Source organism: Euprymna scolopes, unplaced genomic scaffold, assembly GCF_053919585.1.
Source record: "Euprymna scolopes isolate OS-2025 unplaced genomic scaffold, ASM5391958v1 sca729, whole genome shotgun sequence".
In the NCBI taxonomy this organism is placed as follows: Eukaryota; Metazoa; Mollusca; class Cephalopoda; order Sepiida; family Sepiolidae; genus Euprymna; species Euprymna scolopes.
In genome coordinates this window covers 25,001-30,588 of record NW_027633801.1, presented here as the reverse complement: position 1 = coordinate 30,588, position 5,588 = coordinate 25,001, and the positions used below count along the sequence as shown (strand labels likewise).

Below are 5,588 nucleotides of genomic sequence, written 5' to 3'. Positions count from 1 at the left end.
TATGTATCGCTGTCAAGGGTGCCGTTGTCGATGTTGTTGTTGTCGACGCTGTCGTCTGTTCTCTCTTCTCGGCCGGCTGTGACGTGGACGTTGACGACGACGACGACGAGACGGAATCGATGGCGACCACGATGACGACGACCTCGGCGAGTTCAGTCTGCACCTTGACCCTCGATGTCCGTGTGCACTGCCGTCGTGCTGCTTGTCGTTTGTCGTATGTATCGCTGTCAAGGGTGCCGTTGTCGTTGTTGTTGTCGACGTTGGTCGCTTTCGTTCTTTGAGTCTCGGTCTCGGTCCAAGTCAGGGGAGAAACAAAAAAGAGGCCATCAGCGCGGGCAGCGCGCTTCTACTGACGGCGAACCTCCTCGAAAAACAAATAAACACGTGCCCGTCGTTGTAGTTGTCTGTCTTATGTCGGTCGGTCGGTCGGTCGGTCTGTCGTTCTGTCGAAACAAAGTCCCAAATTCCAACGATACCTGGTTGATCCTGCCAGTAGTCATATGCTTGTCTCAAAGCTTAAGCCATGCAAGTGTAAGTTCACGCCACGCATTAGAACGGGCGAAACCGCGAATGGCTCAGGAACCGGACCTAATCCTCGGGACCGTATTCCTCCTCGGAGGCGATGGATAACTGTGGCAATTCTAGAGCTAATACATGTGACACAGGCCGCGATCGGTCGGCGCGCCGTCGTCGCCACGCCTCGCGCGCTGGCACCCGCGTCGGCCGTTCCGGGTCGCGGCGCTACATATTAGACTGAGACCGATGCGCGTCATTTCCGTCCTCCCGTCGTCGGCGTTCCCGCTCGCGGGTCCGTTCGGTGGCGGGGCTCAGAGGGCGGCGCGCTCCGCTTTGGTGACCTCTGGATAACTCACTGGTCGAGTCGCAACGAGCTTTCACGCCCGGCGACGGGTCTCTCGAGGGTCCGCCCTATCAACTGTCGACGGTCGGTTAAGTGCCTACCGTGGTTACTACGGGTAACCGGGGAATCGGGGTTCGATTCCGGAGAGGGAGCATGCGAAACGGCTACCACATCCAAGGAAGGCAGCAGGCGCGCAAATTACCCACTCCCGGCACGGGGAGGTAGTGACGAAAAATAACGACGCGGGACTCTGTCGAGGCCCCGCGATCGGAATGAGTACACTTCAAATCCGTTAACGAGGACCAACCGGAGGGCAAGTCTGGTGCCAGCAGCCGCGGTAATTCCAGCTCCGGTAGCGTATATTAAAGTTGTTGCGGTTAAAAAGCTCGTAGTCCGAACTCGGGTTCGTGGTCGCGCAAGCGGCCCCGGGGCGGCGGCGCCATCGTCCGTCGTTGACTTTGGTCGTCCGTTCGCATTCCCGGCCCTTTCCGCCGGTGTCAACCGCTAGCATACCCGCCACGCGGTCCTGCCGGCGAGGTGGACGAGGAGGTCGTGATCGGGATCCGGGAAAAAAAAAAACAAGTGGTCGTCGGTTCGGTTCCGGGAGTAGTCTAACGGGGGGGTGCTACGTGTGTGTGTTTGGGTGTGTTCATTCGCATCCCCGCACTCTGACCCCCGCGCTTCTCTCCCTCTCCCTTTCCGCGCGTTCCTCTTTTTTTTTGAACCCCCCGGTCCGCTCCGAGTCCCTGCTTCGTGTCTTGTCTGCGCGCGTGTTGCGGTCGGCGGTTTCTCCTCCAAGGGTGCTCTTAACCGAGTGTCCGCGGCGGCCGGTACGTTCACTTTGAAAAAATTAGAGTGCTCAGAGCGGGCTGTTCAAGCTTGCATACGATAAGCATGGAATGATGGAAGAGGGCCTCGTCTACGTCTGTCGGTCTCCGTCTACGGCGAGGCAATGATCGAAGGGAGCGGTCGGGGCCACTCGTATTGCGACGTTAGAGGTGAAATTCTTGGATCGTCGCAAGACGAACTGCAGCGATGGCGTGTGGCAAGCACGTTTTCCTCGATCAAGAGCGAAAGTCGGAGGTTCGAAGACGATCAGATACCGTCGTAGTTCCGACCGTAAACGATGCCGACCGGCGATCCGCCGGCGTTCGCTTCCATGACCCGGCGGGTAGCCTGCGGGAAACCAGAGTTCGGTTCCGGGGGGAGTATGGTTGCAAAGCTGAAACTTAAAGGAATTGACGGAAGGGCACCACCAGGAGTGGAGCCTGCGGCTTAATTTGACTCAACACGGGAAAACTCACCCGGTCCGGACACCGGTAGGATTGACAGATCGATAGCTCTTTCTCGATTCGGTGGGTGGTGGTGCATGGCCGTTCTTAGTTGGTGGAGCGATCCGTCTGGTTGATTCCGATAACGAACGAGACTCCGGCCTGCTAACTAGTGCGCCGATGTCAGTGATTTTTACGGCGGGCTCGGCGTCCTCCGTGGCGCTCGGGTCCGGGTCGGTTTTCTCACGCACTTCTTAGAGGGACGGGTGGCAGAAAGCCACACGAGGCGGAGCGATAACAGGTCTGTGATGCCCTTAGATGTCCGGGGCCGCACGCGCGCTACACTGGAGGTATCAGCGGGGACTTCGCCCCGGCCCGAGAGGGTTGGGAAACCTCTGAACCACCTCCCGTGATAGGGATCGGGGCCTGTAACCAACCCCGTGAACGAGGAATTCCCGGTAGGCGCGGGTCAACAGCCCGCGTCGATCACGTCCCTGCCCTTTGTACACACCGCCCGTCGCTACTACCGATCGAACGGTCCGGTGAGGTCCTCGGATCTGGCCGACGACGCCGCCGGGCAGTGCGCGACGTGTCCGTCACGACACTCGTGCATCTACGCCTCGGCGTTCGATGCCTGGAGAAGACGACCGAACCCGATCGTTTAGAGGAAGTAAAAGTCGTAACAAGGTTTCCGTAGGTGAACCTGCGGAAGGATCATTACCGTTTTCCCGTTCGAGACTGGTTTGTTGTTTTCCGGCCTACCTCCTCTGTCTGTCGGCGTCAACGCCTCGAATGCGCGCAAACAAACCTATAAAAGGCGGAGCGAGAGATAGATTTGTGGTGACGCGGAGGTTTTTAAAGCCCCAGCTCTTCTTGCTTGCTTCCGCGTCTTACCACCTGTTTGTTTTTTCGCCCACCGCAAGTGATGGCCGCTTCTTCTTTGCCTTGTCGCCGCTTTATCGTTTTTTGTTTTTTTTGCAGCCGCTGTGCCACCGCCGCTAGCTAAAAACAAACTACTCGCGACATTGCAATGCCGTCACGCCTCCTCGCACAGACCTCCTCGCACACTACTAAATCTATATAAACAAAAACTAATATAAAAAACCCAAGTGCTGAACCCTGGACGGGGGATCACTCGGCTCGTCCGTCGATGAAGAGCGCGGCCAGCCGCGAGAACTGATGCGAATTGCAGGACTCAGTGAACATCGACACCTCGAACGCACATTGCGGCCCCGAGATCCCTTGTCTCGGGGCCACGTCCGGTCGAGAGGCGGAACGTTACATGTCTTTCTCCGTTAACGAAACGACATCTTGCCGTCCCCGTGCCCGCCCGGTCCTCGGCACGGTGGTAACCGGGACGTCGCAGGAGCGAGTGACGAGGGGGAAGAAAAATAAAAAAAGAATTGACTCCTTTCAATGTCTTTTTTTTTTTTAAAACCCTCTCCGGCCTCCTCCTTCGTCTCCCGCTGGCAGACCGCGGAGTCTTTTCCCTTTTCGACCGCGTGAAGAAACACTGTGGAGGAGGAGCAGGAGGAGTCTGTCCGAAAGCAGCCGAAGGGAGAACAAAACAAAAAAAAAAGCACCGACCTAACCGACTGCCGACGTAAGCGCCGCCTGCTCGTCTCGCTCTCTGCCTCATGAAGGTGTCTCTCAGCGACGCCTCGAGCAGCGCGACGAGCACGGCCGTCGCACCGTAAAAAGGTGGCCGCGTCGTAGGCAACGTCGGATGGGGAGGACCCACGCTTTTTTTTTAATTGTTGGCTTCTTCATTTTCGGTCGGACGGGCGCTATATCGGCCAGCCGTCGTCACACGGAGGGTACCGATCGAGATTCCTCTCCTCCAAACACCACACTCTACTAAAAACCGCCGCCCTCGGCTCGGACGAGACGACCCGCTGAACTTAAGCATATCGCTAAGCGGAGGAAAAGAAACCAACCGGGATTCCCTTAGTAACGGCGAGTGAACCGGGAGAAGCCCAACGCCGAATCCCGTCGCAAGTTAAAGGCTTCGGGACGTGTGGCGCATGGGTCGAAGGCAGCCGTTCGTTTTCGTCTCGCATAGTTCGGAGTTCCCTCGATCGGGGCCGCCCGCGGCGGGTGCCAGGCCCATTCGGTGCGGACGGCGAGCGACGGCCTTCGATCCGAGAGTCGGGTTGCTTGGGAACGCAGCCCAAATCGGGTGGTAAGCTCCATCCAAGGCTAAATACCGGGACGAGTCCGATAGTCGACAAGTACCGTGAGGGAAAGTTGAAAAGAACTTTGGAGAGAGAGTTCAAGAGAACGTGAAACCGCCCAGGGGTAAACGGGTGGGACCGCTCACCGCGATCGCGGGGGGACTCAGTCCGGTGCTGCCTAGGCTCGAGCCCAAACTCGATGTGTGTTCTTGAAAGAGAGGCCGTCGCGGCACAGGTCGTCGTTCGTCGTGTCCGCGGGGAACTCGTTCTCCGCGGGCCAGCTTTTGTGCCCGCGTCGCCGACGAAGGAGACGGGCCGCGTGGATAGCGGGAAGGGAAACGTGGTGACGACCGCGGCGTCGGTAGGTGGCTGCGTCGGTTGGCTGCGACGGAGGGGACTCGTCCTCTCGATCGCTGCTGCCGCCGGGCCCTAACCCGCCGCATCCGTCGCCGCCGCTTCTTCTTTCCTCCTGCTCCCTCCGCGCGCGACTCCGCTGCACCCGTCCCCTTCTCATCGCTCGGCGTAATCATGGCGCGGGCGCTTCGGCGCGACCTCCGCGCGGCCGGCACCGGACGCACTTCCCCTCCGGTCCGTCGTCGCGACCCGTTCCCGGCGTGCAGGTCGAACACGCGGGTTTTTTTCCGTAGGCGGCAGGCGTTTCATCACCCTGAAAACCCCCGTCTTCCCACCTTGTGAAGTCGGGGGCCACCGGCCGTCGGGCCCGCGAACGTAACTGCCCCTTTCTGCCGGGAACGGAGGAAATCTGACACGATCCGTTACACGTGGCGAGCCGGTCCGTTTTGATCCCGCCGGAAGTCGCGTGCGGGCGACGCACTCTGTGTGTCGCTCCTTAGGCGCCCCACCGTCTCGGGCGCGTGCGCGATGAGAGGCGGGATAGGACTGGCGCGGCCTCGCCGTCACGCACCTCGCCGACGTTTCGGGTTCTTGTCGGGGGCAACCCCGCCCGCGCCCGTTTCCGTTTCCGGAGAGGTCGCTCGGCGACGCTTTTTTACTCGAGCCGCCCGCCACCCCGGGTCAGCGACGTGCATCGGCAACCCACCCGACCCGTCTTGAAACACGGACCGAGGAGTCCTGGCCGTTCGCGAGTCGTAGGGGCCACCTCTGACTAACCCCGAAGGCGAAGCGAAAGCGAGAGAGCGTGTAGGAGGGCGTCGATCGGGAGAGGTGTCGTGGCAAAGTCGTCCGGGGGTCGTCGGGGGGTGTCGTCGGTCTCGTGCCGTCGTCTTCTCCTCGCCTCACCCGCCTCCGAGCCGTGCCCGATCC

At 59.9% G+C, this 5,588-nt stretch overlaps 2 non-coding genes and 1 pseudogene across 2 annotated transcripts in view; all 3 read left to right on the top strand.

The window, feature by feature from the left end:
* The first annotated feature begins 473 nt into the window (after window positions 1-473).
* On the top strand, window positions 474-2,850 carry LOC145276124 (small subunit ribosomal RNA; annotated as a pseudogene).
* Window positions 2,851-3,245: 395 nt separating this feature from the next.
* LOC145276122 (5.8S ribosomal RNA) lies at window positions 3,246-3,403 on the top strand. Its single transcript, XR_013867846.1, has one exon. It is a non-coding gene; the product is annotated as a 5.8S ribosomal RNA (ribosomal RNA).
* Window positions 3,404-3,998: 595 nt separating this feature from the next.
* Window positions 3,999-5,588, top strand: part of LOC145276121 (large subunit ribosomal RNA) — a 5,721-nt gene continuing 4,131 nt past the window's right edge. Inside the window, exon 1 of the ribosomal RNA XR_013867845.1 lies at window positions 3,999-5,588. This exon is cut by the window's right edge and continues 4,131 nt beyond it. This is a non-coding gene — a ribosomal RNA (large subunit ribosomal RNA).